The sequence below is a fragment of the Talpa occidentalis genome, unplaced genomic scaffold (assembly GCF_014898055.3).
Source record: "Talpa occidentalis isolate TD23 unplaced genomic scaffold, MPIMG_talOcc4v2.1 talOcc4.2, whole genome shotgun sequence".
Lineage (NCBI taxonomy): Eukaryota > Metazoa > Chordata > Mammalia > Eulipotyphla > Talpidae > Talpa > Talpa occidentalis.
The window spans coordinates 42,192,870-42,208,272 of record NW_023602073.1 but is presented as its reverse complement, the minus strand read 5'-3'; the positions used below and the strand labels follow the sequence as shown (position 1 = coordinate 42,208,272).

The 15,403-nt window shown below is 46.5% G+C and overlaps 1 long non-coding RNA gene and 1 pseudogene across 3 annotated transcripts; both read right to left on the bottom strand.

Moving 5' to 3' along the window:
- Positions 1 to 2,605: 2,605 nt before the first annotated feature.
- On the bottom strand, positions 2,606 to 13,182 carry LOC119251262 (uncharacterized). 3 transcript variants are annotated; one of them, XR_008553127.1, is made up of 3 exons: positions 12,589 to 13,182; positions 5,529 to 5,689; positions 2,606 to 4,883 (listed from the first exon to the last, which is right to left on the bottom strand). It is a non-coding gene; the product is annotated as an uncharacterized LOC119251262 (long non-coding RNA). The 3 variants fall into 3 exon arrangements; XR_008553128.1 differs by having other exon boundaries at positions 2,606 to 5,689; positions 12,589 to 12,673; positions 12,911 to 13,182; XR_008553129.1 differs by having other exon boundaries at positions 2,606 to 5,689; positions 12,589 to 12,670; positions 12,911 to 13,182.
- A 959-nt stretch (positions 13,183 to 14,141) lies between these two features.
- Positions 14,142 to 15,403, bottom strand: LOC129144631 (class I histocompatibility antigen, Gogo-OKO alpha chain-like; annotated as a pseudogene).

The window sequence follows — 15,403 nt, the reverse complement described above, 5'->3', positions numbered from 1 at the left end:
AACCAACAGTGACTCAGCAGTCCTTTTTCTCACCAACATTTATTGACTTTTTTAAGATTTATTTTTTATTATGACTACAAGCATTGGGGCATAGGCCAGAGGTGTGGGGGGTGAGAGGATTCACCAGAGACAGAGTGGGGAGCAGAACAGGTGGATTTGACTGAAATACACTACTGAAGAGAACGGCGGGCAAGTCAGGAGAGGTCTGCCGCGCCATGTGGGTAGCTCCCTGGCCGGGGATCGAACTTGTGCTGCAGTGGCTGAGATAGTGTCATAGATTGCATCTTAACCACTTGCACCGCCAGGGAAGCCCTATTTCTTGACTTCTTGATAATAGTCATTGTAGCTGTGTTAAGAGAAATCTCATTGTGGTTTTGGTTTGCATTTCCCTGATGTGGAACTTGTTTTGTGTATCTGTTGGCCATCTGTATGTCTTCATTGGTGAGATGCCTACTTAGATCCTCTGCCCATTTTTAATCTGGTTGTATGTTTATGTTGTTGAGTTGTATAAGTTGTTTATATATTAACCCCTTGTCTGACACATGGTTTGTAGATATCTTCTCCCTTCCGTTCATGGTTTGCAGATATCATCTCCCTTATTTGCCTGTTCATTTTGTGGAGACATCCACGAAAAACATCACTAAGACTGTTAAAGAGCTTTTAATCTATGTTTTCTTCTGTATATTTCATGATTTGAGTCTTAATCCATTTTGAGTTGATTTTAGTGTGTGATAGTGATCTAGTTTCATTCTTACATGTGGCTATTTTTTTTTTTCTGGCACTATTTATTGAAGAGATTTTTTTCTCCCTCTATTTTATGCTTTTAATGCCTTTGTCATAAATTTGTTACCTATGTTTGTATGGTTTTATTTCTGGAATCTTGATTCTGTTCCATTCATCTGTGTGCCTGATTTTGGTCCAGTAAAATAATGTTTTGATTACTGTAGCTCTCTAGTTTGAAATCCGTCAACTTGACACCTCCATTTTTGTCCTTTTTTTACTCAAGTTTATTTTGGCTATTTGTGTTCATATAAATTTCAGGATTTTTTTTTTTTAAGATTTTTTTTTTATTTTATACTAGCACTGGGAGAAGAAGCGCGGGAGGGTGAGAGAACTCACCAGAGCCAGAGCGGGGAGCAGAGCAGGCAGAAGGACCGAAGTACACTGCTGAGGGGAGCAGCGAGTGGCAGGAGAGGTCTGCGCGCCATGTGGGACCCTCCTCCGGTGGCTGGGGAGCAGGCGGGGATTGAACCGGCGCCGCAGAGGCCGCGGGGAGCTTCGCAACCCAGCGCTCAACTGCTGTGCCACCGGGGAGGCCCGAAATTTTAGGATTTTAAAAATATGCTTCTGAGGAAGAAGGCCGAGAGGGTCTTAGTAGGCGTTAAGTTAAATCTCTATATTACTTTAAGTACAGTGGCCATTTTGACATTGATTTCTTCTGATTCAAGAGTGCAGCATGTCTTTCCATTTCTTTGTGTGTTCTCTAATTTCCTTCAACAGTGTTTTATACTTTTCAGTGTACAATTCCTTTCCTTCCTTGGTTAAATTTATTCCTATGAATTTTACACTTTTTGCTGCACTTGTGAATGGTATTGTTTTCCTTATTGCTCTTTCTGGTAGTTCATGTTGTACATAAACACAATAGATTTTTGTATGTTATGGCCTGCAACTTTATTGTTTCTAACAGTTTGTTGCTGTTGGAGTTTTTAGAGATTTCTACGTATAATACCATTTCATCTGTTTATAAGTCAGTATATAGGGCCAAGTTGTACTTCTTTTCCAATCTGGATATCTTTTATTTTTCTTGCCAAATTGCTCTGACCAGGACGTGTGAAATTATGTTAAATAACGGTGAGTTGAACATCTCCGTCTTATTCCTGATCTTAGAGGAAAACCCTCAACTTTTCCCAAATGAGATATGTTACCTATGGCTATGTTGTGTATGCCCTTTGTTATCTTTACGTATGTTCCTTCTGTGCCATTTTATTGAGTTTTTATCATAAATGCAGGCTGAATTTTATCACATGCATTTTCTGCACTTTTGACATGATCATATAATTTTTATTTTTCAATTTGTTGATTTACTGAACCACATTGATGAATTTGTGTATGATAAACATCCCTGCATCCCTGGAATAAATCCAACTTGGTCATGGTGTATTTTTTTAATGTATTGTTGAATTCGGTTTGCTAATATTTTGCTGAGGATTCTTGACTTTGTTCATCAGAGAAATTGGCTTGCAGTTTTCATTTTTTGTGCTGTCTTTGGTTTTGTTATCAGCATTATGCTGGTCAGGTACTGCTTCTTCCTACACTTCTATTAATCTAAGCGGTAGTAGCACAAATGTGTGCAGTTTTGCTTTGTGGGCATTTATTATGATTTTTGTACTTTCCTATATTTTATTCAAATAAACATATTTAATAAAAGTTTCTTAGAAGATTTTTTTAATCTTCCCTTTTTCCATCACTGCTACTGACAGCTGGTTGCCTTAGAACTAGGCTTTACTGTTTCACAACCTGGCCTTTAATACAAGCAAACTCAATGCTGCTTAACAGTGTCAAAGGAAATACTGAGTGGTTTCCTCATAGTAACATTGAAATTTTCTATGTGAATTGGTAATAGGGGTCTTCTGGTGATTTTTGGATAGGGAGTGAGATGGTGAAAAGTACAATTTTGTATGTTTTATTTAGTAATGGCTATCCAAATGGATATCGGATGTAAAGATGTCAGTGAGGAAACAGAAGCTCAGTGTGAAAAGAAGAAATGCCTGAATTAGACTAATAAGTAAAATTATAGATGAGAAATTCAGAGACCCCAAACGTGAGATTCGCTCAGCAGTAGCTAGGGCTTGGTATGGCTGTGACAGGGGCGGCTGGATGGGCCTAGGCTCCAGGGTGATGTTAAAAGGGGGCCAGCAGGGCCCCTCTGCTCTTCCATTATGTAATGTGGGCATGGGGTTGGGGCCAGCAGACAGGCAAGGGCTGTGTCTTATGGAAGAAGCAGGGTGACTGGGAAGGTGGAAGTGGAATAGAAGCAGAAACTAGCTTAGACATAAAAATCCTGCAGAGCACAACAGCTATATATTGATATATGGGCTGTTCCAATGGTATAATGAGAAGTATAAGAGATATGAAGCTAAAGCTAGATATTCAAATCCAGAACTCCTACCATTTACTATTTGTGAGATTTTTAAAGAAACTACGTAATTTTTTCTAAACCTCAGTATTTTTCAGCTGTAAACAGTATGTAATACTAGAGTGTCATAAGGATTATTTTCTGTAAAGGAATAGCTAGGTTAATGCTAGGTATTATTATAATGTGAAAGTTGAATTATACTGTCACTTCATATATTTGCTTTTTATTTTATTCAGACTAACTGCAACATCCAAGAAGCCATGACAAAATTGCAATTTGATAGTGTCTGCATATCTGCTGGAAAAAAGTTTGAAGGCAAAGGCAGAACCAAACTAATCTGGATCAAAGAGCCTCTGCAATTATTGGGTTGTTGGAAAAGTCATGACGCATTTTTGCAACAGATGGCATGTTCGGAAGTACTAGGGTCATTTACATCTACGTTATTGCTAGTCACTTGACAGTTGGCAGTTCTAGCTTCATTCTAAAATAAATTGAGCGATTTGGTTAGTTTTGGAGATTTTACAACAAGTTGATGGAAGACCAAACTCTGCATTTTCACCATGTTTTACTGTTTTACTTCCATAACGGGAAGAACACACATCAAGCTTGTGAAAAGTTGCATAAATTTATGGGTACAGGGCCTCCCCTGGTGGTGCAGGCGGTTGAGTACAGCCTATAAAGCTGTCCGCAGCCTCTATAGCGCTGGTTCCATCCCAGCCGGCAGGCAAGTGTCCCACATGGCGTGGCAGACCTCTCCTGTCACGCCCGCTGCTCCCCTCAACAGTGTATTTTTTGTCAGTCTGCCTGTTCTGTTCCCCGCTGTCTCTGGTGAATCCTCTCACCCTCCTGCACATCTGACCTGTACCCCGGTTCTTGTATAAATAAATAAATAAATCTTTAAAAAAAAAGTTTACTGGTACAGTGCTCTACAACAGCGTCAGTGCTAGCGATGGTTCATGAGATTCCATGCTGGTGATTTTGATCTCAACAACGCTCCTTGGTCAGAGAGGTTGATGACGACAAAATAAAGGCATCGATCGAATTGAGAGATTGCAGAAACATTGAACATCCATCATTCAAGTGTTCACGACCACCTGGAAAAGCTGGGATATAGATGCAGGCTTGATTTTTGGGTTCCTCACGAACTTAAAGAAGTTCATTTGATGGCACATATAAACAGCTGCAGTAGCTCATTAAACGTGAAGAAAACAATCCTTTTTGAAGCAACTGAAAACTGGTGATGAGAAGTGGATTGTGTATAATGAGGTGCACAGTCTTGGTCCCAACTTGATAGTTCACCTCAAATGACATCAAAAGCAGTCATTCGTCAGAGGAAGACTATGCTCTCAGTGTGGTGGGATTTTAAATGTGTCATGTTTTTTTGAGTTCCTGCCAAGGAAATAAACAATCAATTCGAATGTGTAGTGTCGGCAATTGGATGGCTTGAATGAATCCATCATCCAGAAACTTCCAGAGCTTGTTAATGGTAAAGGAGTAGTGTTCCATCACAATGTGAGACCACACACAAGTTTGATCACCCATCAGAAATTACTGGAGCTTGGATGGGATGTGTTGCGGCATCCACCATACCCGCCTAAACTTGCGCCTTCACACTTCCACTTGTTTCACTCTCTTCAAAACTTGCGTGGTATAATATTCAATTCAGATGAGGCTGTAAATCAGCACCTTGTTCAGTTTTTCACTAGTAAAGATGGATCCTTCTATGAACGAGGAATTTTGAAGCTCACTGAAAGATGGCAAAAGGTTTTTGAACAAAGTGGGCAATATATCATTGATCTTTGTTCTTTTTTTTTCCCTAAAGATTTATGCATGTAAGGGCTGGGGTACAGGCCAGAGGGGTGGCGGGTGGGGGAGGTGAGAGCATTCACCAGAGACAGTGGGGAGCAGAACAGGCAGATCAACTGAAATACACTGCTAGGGGAGTACCAGGCGAGACAGGAGAGGTCTGCTGTGTCATGTGGATTAGCTCCCTGGGCAGCGATCAAACTCATGCTGCAGTGGCTGCTGATAGCTTCATAGTGCTGAGACTTCAATCCTTGTACCACCAGGGAGGCCCCTGATCTTTGTTCTTAATATAAACAAATGACATTTGAAAAGCAGAAAAAATATGTCATGACTTCCGACAACCCAGAGTTTAACAAGGTATGTCCAGGCACAAGGTGAAATATTTGGAGGATTTTAGAGGAAGCCCCCTCTCTTTGGAGTTTTTCCTTATTGTGCTGAGAATGCTTCACTGGATTTAGTCAATGGATGGTGTACTTGGATTTGTGATGTTGCTGCCTGCCTTTGGGCATTTGAACATATACTGCTCTAACATATTACTCAGGTGGAAAATCCAGCAATTTTCTGGGGCAGACATTCTGATACATACTTCCTCAAACATATGTCGGCCTCCCTCTGGCATATGATTCACTGCAATCTCCAACTTCATCTATTTGGTGATGGAAGATACTAGCAAGTCAGATGGCCTCTTGGGAGTTTCGCTTTCAAGTTCTGGATTGGCACTTTCACTTCTGCCAGATTGGACTGCTGCTGTTTGGTGGGAGAGTTTGCTGGTTATCTCTCTCTTTTTTTTTAAGATTTTTAATTTAATTTTAATTTTTTAATTTTTTAAAAATTATTTTTAAAAAGATTTATGCATACAAGAGCTGGGGTACAGGCCAGAGGTGCAGGATTCACCAGAGACAGAGTGGGAAACAGAACAGGCAGACTGACGAAATACACTGCTGAGGAGAGCAGCAGGTGAGTCAGGAGAGGTCTGTCGTACCATGTGGGTAGCTGCCTGGCCGGCCGGGGATCAAATTCATACTGTAGAGGCTTCGGATTGCTTCATAATGCTTTGCTTAACCCCTTGAGCCATCAGGGAGGCTCTGTTCTCCTTTAAGAAAATATTTGTAGCTGGGCACATGACTGGCTGAAATAGATTATCTTTTTTAGCATTCCTGCAACCTGATAGGACTATGTTATTGGGTCAATGAGATGTGAGCAGAAATTATGTGTGTAGCTTATAATCATACCCCCATCCTCTGTCCCCCCGTTTGGAACGCATGTGTTTTGTTAAGTCATCTTGGACCATGGGGCTATCAGCAGTTCCTTAGGGCAGTAATTCCCAAACTTTGCTGCACATTAGAATGACCTAGGGAACTTTAAAAAATCCTGGTGCCTAGGTTACATGGTAGGCCCACTAAGAATTATGAGAGTAGCAGGTATAGATATCAGTGTTTGAAAAAATCTCCAAGTGATTCTAATGTGTAGCAAAGTTTAGGAAGCACTGCCGGAGCGATTCCAGCATAGGACACTGGAGGGCCCACGTTGCTGGAAGCACTTCAGTCCCGGATCACCTACAAGAGGCCATCACGTGTCAGAGCAGTAGGTGTCCTGCTTGTTTAAGTCTGTTATTTGGAGTTACAGTCACTGGCCCTATCTACTGACTAACAAAGGTGAGTCACTCATTAAAACTGACTGTATTTCGTAGAATAATCTTGTTTTCATGTTGTGTTTTGCTTATTTATGCCATTCACTTATCAGGAAAAATTTTTTGAGACTCCCCCAGGAGTGTCACTTAGCATCATGTAACTGAGGCCCTTCGTGTTGCATGCATGCATATTCACTCCTGTCATTGCTGGGGGGTGTCCACTGCTGGCTCCACCGCAGTGCTCATTGCTGGGGGAATGTTTGGGTGGTTTCCAGTTTGGGGCTGTGATGAATAAAGTCATTGTTTACAACTTTTGGGATAAATACAAGTTTTTAGTTCTCTGGAGAAATACCTAGCCGTGGGCTTGCCAGGCTACATGGTAAGTGTATGTTTACTTTGTAAGAAACTGCTCCACTGCTCTGAAGTGTCTGTGACCTTTGGATTCCTTTCAGCAGAGTGTGGCAGTTCTAGTGGCTTAGCATCTGGGCCAGCACTTGGTATTGTCCGTTTCCTTTTTGTTTTTTGTTGTTCTGTGTTGTGTGCTAAGTTACAATTCATATAGTTTCTTTGATGAAGTGTCAGTTCATTTCTTCATTTGCAGGTCATGCTTTTGGTATAGTCTCTAAGAAATCTTTATCTAATTTTAGTAGGATCTAGTTTTGAAAGTATTATTTCATGCACAAATGTTGCATCAACAATATCACAATGATGAAACAGGAGTGGTGGAACAGGCTATAGGATGCAGGATGCTGCTCAAGAGCAAGGTCCTGGTCTTTTCATTGACAGAGAAGGGTGGGTCAAACTGAACACTGGATTTTGGGCTTTAGGGAGGGGGAGTCCAATGATACACACCTGACTCCCACCCATGGCTCCAATCTTATTAACAAGGCTCTCCTGGTCATACCTCAGATGTGTATCTTTTGTCCTAGTGCAATCAAGTGTTCTGCCCTTGTCTAACTTGAAAGGAGCCCTGTATACCCACACACACAAGAAAATTTTACATAGATAAACATCCACCCCCCCCATCACCCTCTTACTCTCCTGTGAGCCAGGTCATTTGCTTGTATGTAGTCATTAGTGTCTACTGTCATAAATACAGAATTTAAGACAGAGTGGGAGAAAAGATTTGAAAATCAAATCATGTATCTGATAAAGGACTTGTATCTAGAATTTATAAATGAACGCTTACAACTCAACAATAAGAAATAAGCCGATTTAAAAATGAACAAAAGACTTCACCCACGAAGAGATATAGGTGCCAAATAACTATATGAATGATTCTCATTCAATGATTTCCCATTATTAGGAAAAGACATTAAAAAGTGCTCTGATATACCATTATGCACTTAACAGAAGGCAAAAATAAAAAAAGAGGGTAATACCAAGTGCTGACTCAGCAACAGGACCCCTCATTCACTGCTGGTACGATATGAGATGGCACAGTCAGACATAAATGCAGAATGGTGTCACTAATATGTGGAATATAAAGTAGCTAATAGATAAATATAAGCTGAAAAACTAACCCTTGAGAGCTGACTACAGAACTGACACAACAGGCGGGGAGAGGCTGGGGCAGGAAGAGAAAGAGGGAAAGAAGCACAATGGTCTGTGGTGGTAGAATGTGGGTGAGTTGGTGGATGCAGCATGGTGGTAACACCTGATGGGGGTACCTTATATTCCTGCTGAAAAAATAAATTTCAAAAAATGGCAGTGTCACTAGGGGAGATATTGGACAGTTTAATGTTTGTTTTTTTTTAATAGAGGCATTTATTTATTTGTTTGTTTGTTTGCTTGTTTATACATGCACTGGGTACAGTCAGAAGCGCGGGAGGGTGAGAGAATTCACCAGAGCCAGAGCGGGGAGCTGAGCAGGCAGAAGGACCGAAGTACACTGCTGAGGGGAGCAGCGGGCGGCAGGAGAGGTCTGCGCGCCATGTGGGACCCTCCTCCAGTGGCCGGGGAGCAGGCGGGGATCGAACCGGCGCCGCAGAGGCCGCGGGCACCTTCGCAACCCAGCGCTCAACCGCTGCGCCACCGGGGAGGCCCTTAATGTTTTTTTAAGATTTATGCATACAAGAACTGCAAGTATGTTGGGGGGGGTGTGTGGTGTGGGTGTGGGTGTGAAGGATTCACCAGACACAGAGTGGGGAGCAGAACAGGTGGATCTACTGAAATACACTGATGAGGGGAGCAGTGGGCAACACAGGAGTGGGGTGTGTGTGTGTGTGCGCGTGCGCGTGCACGTGCGTGTGTGTGTGTGTGTGTGTGTGTGTGTGTGTGTAGGGATTCACCAGAGACAGAGTGGGGAGCAGAACAGGCAGATCTACTGAAATACACTGATGAGGGGAGCAGGGGGCAACACAGGAGTGGTCTGCCAGGCTATCTGTGAGTTAGTTCCCTGGCCAGGGATCTAACTTGGGCCACAGTGACTGGCGACAGTACTAAGACTTTAACCCCTGCGCCACCAGGGTGGCCTTTGACAGTTTCTTTAAAAACCAAACACAGACTGAGCATACAACCTGGTGATCACTGTCCTATTTACCCAACTAATTTGAAAACTTAGATTTGTAAAAAAACAAAAAAGCCTGCATGGAAGTAAATGCTTATAGCAGAACACACGTTAAGTGTGAGCTGCCCATAGTGCCTTCCTTCCAAAGGCAACAGCAACTAAATAAATGAAAAGTAGAAGTGGGTATTTGTACAGTTGATGTGTGAAGGGAGAACAGCACTTAACCGCTGTGGTCTTTTTTCCCCCCAAACCCATCATCCATCACAGAAGACCTCAAACCGAGGCCATTATTCCTGAGCAGCTCAGTGCCATCAAAGCAGGAAAGTCTGAGAAACCGTCAGCCAGAGGCGCCTTAGGCACACATGGTCGGGGCTTCCTGTGGTGTCCTGGGTGGGATGTCGGAACATAACGAGGATATTAGAAAGAATTAATGAAACCCAAATAAAGTGCGGAGTTTAGCATAAGTGCATCAGTATTGCTTCCTTAACTGTACAAATGACTGTAGTCATCTGAGATGTTAGCAGCTTGGAAATGATGTGGGCTATATAGAAACTACTTTTACCATTGCAACTCTTCTGTAAATCTAACAGTATTTATAAACATGCTATTCTAAAAAATAGCCCTCAAAAAAGTTACAGGTTAGAAGGAAAAAATGAGGCTTCAATTTTCCCAAATACTGCTATCAAGGGACTGGAGAGAGGGGTCCTGGGGAGAAAAGCTGGAAACCTCACACCCAGGGCAGGCTCCGGAGTCTCCTCTCCTCTGAGCCTTGCTTCCTCACAGAGCATCTCACCCCCAGGACACCGCCCTCCAGGACCCCCAACTCTGCCCACCTCAGCCCCGGCCCCGTCCTGGAGGCTCCACCAGAATCCGGAACAGCGCGGCAGCGCCCCCGTGTGGCCACAGGGCTGAGCACAGGAGCCCAGAGCTGCCCTTTCTCCTGCTCAGCCAGGCCCTCCCCAGGCTCCCTGGGCCCCCAGCGGCAGGACAGGTCCACTGTCATGTTAGGGGTCCTTAAACTTCCAAGTGAGTGAGTATGTGTACAGGCCTCAGGGAAGAGCCAGGTGTCCAGGTCGTAACAGCTGCCTCCCAGGTTCTGGGTGGGTCCCCACAACAGTTTCCCTTAATCTCTTTGGCTGGAACATTGGACTCCAGAGTTGCTGTTACTTGTTCCTGCCTCCAGGGATGAAGTGCTTCCTCCTGGGAGTCAACTCTAAATTCACCATCCCTAGGGTGAGGGGAGGGGCTGAATAATAGAATCTTAGGTTCTATTCTCGACTTTGAGTCTTTATGAGCATCTGGGTGCTCCTGATCATCACTCCTGAGCTCACTGAAGTGGGGGCTCCCTGGTCTCCATGCCTTCACATGTTAACAGTCAGCTCTGCGAGCCTCTGCTTATATGGCCCAACATGGGAGGGGGGGGCAGAGCTTGGTTCTGCTCCTTTCTCTTTAGTCATCACTCTCTAGGGGACCATTCCATACTGAAGACTTAAAGTATTATTTACATCACATCACCTCCCAGATCTATTTCCAGCTCAGACATTTCACCTGTGCTCTAGACTTGTTTGTCCAATTGCCACCATCATTGTATTTCCATAAATCTCAGCTTCAACTTTCCTAAATTGAATAGGATGCCATTTCCTCAGATATGGCTCTTCTGGAGGCTTCCCCATGTCACTGCAGGCTCCAGCTCTGCCTGCATATTATGAAATACTGGGTGTCATCTTTGACCCCTTTCTTACAACCCAGCCGTAGGAAACACTGTAAAGTCCATTTCTAAATATACAGAGATCCAATCACTTCCTATTGTTTTCCTGCTCACCTCCCCCTGCCCCAACAAAGGCACCAACCTGTCTGTCCTGGAGCCTGCACTGGTTTCTCACATTTATCTTTCCACCTCTCACCCTTGGATTCTGCAGAGCAGCCAGACAGTCTTCTAAAGAGAAGTCCCACATCTCTGTTCAGAAAGGTCTTGTCAACCCACATTTTACTCAGAAAGTTAAGCCCTCTCAACATCCTGAAGGCCTGAATGATCTGGGTGCACACAGAACTCATCTCAGTAGCCCTCTGCTCCAGCCAGCCAGGCAGCCTCCTTGCTCATCTCAGCCACACAGGCTCATTCCTGCCTCATACATCTGCACTGAAGGTTGTCCTGCCTGGACAGAACTTCCCTGGACATCCTTGTGGGCAACATGTCCATCAAACTTTTTCTCAAAGGTCACCTTAGTGAGGCCCACACTGACCATGCTGGGAAGACAGCCATCCTGTCCCCACACACTGACTCTGGGTCATCTTCCTTCACCCCTTTCCCACTTGTAGCCAGACATGTCCCTTATTTACTGTCACAGTCTCCAGTGTCCCCTTCCCACTAGGACACATTCTCACCAGGCCAGCAAGTTGGGCCTATTTTTAGTTCATTGAGTTTTCCTAGATGCAAAAATAGCCTGTCACTCATATGCCACACACAACAATTATCAGTTCATGAATGATCAGTGTAGAGCACCTCCATGTTCTAGAGACAGTGTCTTTAAAAACGTGGCCTTAGGTTACATGCTACACACACCTCCACTCACAGTGACAGCAGTGCCCCCCACCTCCCGCTGCTGTCCCAAGTGCTGCACCCTCCCCAATCAACCCTCCTGCACACCCCAGCACAAGAGCACATTTATCACTTCAGAAAAGGGGGTCCTAAGTTTATGGGTACCATTTTTCAGCCACTGTGAATGTTCCTATGATGCTATTTTATCAAACCCTGGGTTTGGATCAAAGCAGCAGTGGGGTTGCTACACTTCAGGGCAGGGCTAGAGGGAGAACCTACAGAAAAAACTAGAAATGCAACATGAGCTTGTCTAAGATGAGAAACTATCTAATCTTATCCTCCACTAATATCAGAATTTGGTCTTTTAAAAAGATGTAGAAAAGAGGGCCTCCCTGGTGGAGCAGGAGTTAAAGATAGCACTATCAAGCTATCAACAGCCACTGTAAGCACGAGTTCTATCTGGCCAGAACAGTGTTCTAGAATCTGGCCAGGGAGCTGACCCACATGGCACAGCAGACCTCTCCTGCCTTGCCTGCTGCACCCCTCAGCCGTGTGTTTCAGTAGATCTACCTGTTCTGCTCCCTTTGTCTCTGGTGAATCCTCTCACTCCCCTGCACCTCTGGCTTACACCCCAGTTCTTGTATGCATAAATAAATCTTTAAAGGAAAAGATCTGGAAAAAACAGAAATAATCCAGAAAACGGTCCTGAAATGAGGCCAAAATCTAATGAGTCTGAAAATTAGTCTCTAACACCAAACACTACTGTGAGCAGGGGCTGCCCTGAGCTTTGTGGGAACAATGACAGATGCCTTAGGCACTGTCAGAGACAGGGACACCCGGAGGACATGGCGCCTGGTGTCTAAACATGAAAATGAACAGGCATGAAGCAATAAAAACCAAAGAAGCAAAGTGTAAACATGCAAATTGTGAAGACTGAGGGCCCAGCCCTGATGTGAGCTTAGGCTGACCTGGCGATGCATGTTCCTGGAGACAGGACAGGCCCAGGTCTTGTCTGAGTCCCTGTGATCAAAGGTCCTGCTAGGACAGGTGCTACTGAAGGACAAGGACAAAGGAGCACAGAGATGACCAGTTTTGAACAGTGACCACAGAAAGCCCACAATGCACTGAGCACTGACTAGACACATCCCCCTCGGCTCCTCACAGTCTCTCCTGCCCCTACCTGCACAGACTCAGCACAGTAAACATGGATTCTAGAACCGATTTACTAAGAACCTTTTTTGGTTACCCATCAAACCAGCATGACAAGATTAGAAAAAAATAATTTCAAACCTGGATTATTATTTCATCAGGGAAGTAGATGTTATTCTTCAGGAAAAACACAAAGATGAGTAGAGAAAGCCTCGGCCGCCTCTGCTGGAGCAGGAAAGTCATCAGGGAGAGACACAGGTGAGTGTCGGGAGGGGCCTGGTGGGCAGGGCCAGGCCAATCTCCTTACCTCCCCACATTATGCTTATGTGACCCCAGATACATGAGGATGCCCTCTGCAACAAGAGAGACCGGAGGGATCTTGAAGTCACAAAGTGGGGGTGAGAAGGCTCACACTGTGAAGGAAAATAATCAGGAACAAAGTCAGGGAATCATGTAAGTGTCGACATTCTCTATAGTCCACCGCATCCTCAGCATGTCCCCCTGACAACTTCCCCATAACCTGGTCCCATCTTCTCAGCCCCAGTCCCTCCCACTGCAGGCCTCCAGGGTCTCACCTTTAGCAGCTGTGACATCAGAGTTCTGGGCACTGTTGCTGCCTGGGGGAGAACAAAACAGAACCTGGTTAGAGCCACAGAGATGAGACCACAGGAGGATTGATGTGGGTGACTCCCCCAGGGGCTCCATCTACACTGTCCCCAGGGGCTCAGGGACCAAACCCCTGATCCACACTTACCTGCAGACTGAGTGTAGCTTCCTCCTTTTCACCTTTGGGAAGAAACTCCATGTGAGACCAGAGATGAGTCAGGCCATGAAGTCCTAAAGGAAGCCCTGAATCCTGGACCACAGGGGAGTTTCCAGAACTGTGACTGAAGACCAAGAGCAGGACCAGGAGATATGAAGAAAGGAGTCTGACAATCGCAGGGAGTCAGGTCCCATCACCAAAATTATGAAGGTGAACAATTTGTGATTTACTTTCCTAAGTGTTTTACAAAGGAGAGCAGGGATAGCAATCAGCTTCACACTGGGCAACACATACATACATGGATGGTATTTTCCACTAACCAGGCAGGGAAAATTCTCCCCGGGACTTGAAAGCCCCCAGTGGACAAGATCCCCCACTCCCTTCCCCACCTGAACTTCTTCCTCCACATCACAGCTGCAGCCATTGCAGCTCCCGTGAGCACAGCTCCAAGGACAACCAGGCCAGCAATGATGCCAATGGTGGGGACAGAACACTGAGGAGGTGCATAGGGAAAGGAAGGGGAGACTCTGAACCCAGTTCTCCAACCTGACTCTTTGAAGTTCTCCAGAAGGGATCCTGAGCAGAGCCTCTGTGCCCACGTCCCCATCTCAGGACTCGGGGCTCCAGCAGCCCCTCATGCTGCACACGGCACGTGTATCTCTGCTCCTCTCCAGAAGGCACCTCCACAGCTGCCCACTCCTGGAAGGTTCCTTCCCCCCCCCAGACCTGGTCTCCACCAGCTCTGTGACAGGAGTCAAGTGAGCCAGGGGGGAGGTAGGAGGCCTGCAGTCCCTCTTAGCTGCTGCGCACTGCAGCTTCTTTCCATTCACCAGGTGTCTGCGCAGCAACTCCACGCACGTTCCCTCCAGGTAGTTCCTCTGGCGCTCCGCCTCTCCGGCCGCCTCCCACTCGCGCCGGGTGATCTCAGCGGCCGTGTCCGCCGCGGTCCAGGAGCGCAGGTCCCCGTTCAGGGCCCTGTAATCGGAGCCATCGTAGGCGACCTGACTGTACCCGCGGAGGAGGCGCCCGTCGGGCCCCACGTCGCAGCCAGACATCCTCTGGAGGGTGTGAGACCCACCCCACGATCACCGCTTCCCCCCTTCCCCGGTGCCCCGCCCCAAACCGAAACCGAACCTGAAACCGCAGGAAAGAAAGTCCCGCGGGCTCTTTCTGGGTCAAGGGTCTGGGCGGATCCACCAGACTTAGCGAGACACAAGGACGGACCCCGAGTCTGGGGTGGGGTCGTGAGCGCCCCGGGCCCGCCCCGCTCACCGGCCGCGCTCTGGTTGTAGCAGCCGCGCAGGCTTCCAAGGCTCAACTGTGCCTTGTAGTTCAAGGTCCGCGTCGCCCGCTCCCAGTGCTCCGGCCCCTCCCGCCCCCACCCCGGGGCGCCCGCGGCTCCGCACTCTGGCCCGGGGAGTCGCTGTCGAACTGCCCGAACTGCGTGTCGTCCACGTACCCCACGGCGATGAAGCGGGGCTCCCCGGGGCCGGGCCGGGACATTGTGGTGTAGAAAGTCCTCAGGGAGTGGGAGCCTGGGGGCGGGAGGGGAGACCCGGGCTGGGGAGACGGGGCGGGAGGGGAGGGGCGAAGGGGCTCCCCAGAGAGTTAAGGGGCGGCGGGACGAGAAGGGCGGGGAATCTGGGGGAAAGTAGAGGCGGGGGTTAGAGGGACAGGGAGGGGCCCAGGGACCTCAACAGGGTTACTGGCGGCTGATCGCGCCTTTCCCTGACCCGGTCCGGGATCTCCTTGCCCCACCTCCAGAGCTACGGTTTCCCTCCAGCGCCCCACTCACCGGCCTAGGTGTCCTTCAGGATCAGGGTCCCCAGGAGCAGCAGCAGCAGGAGGAGTGGGGGCTTCGTGCTCGGCAT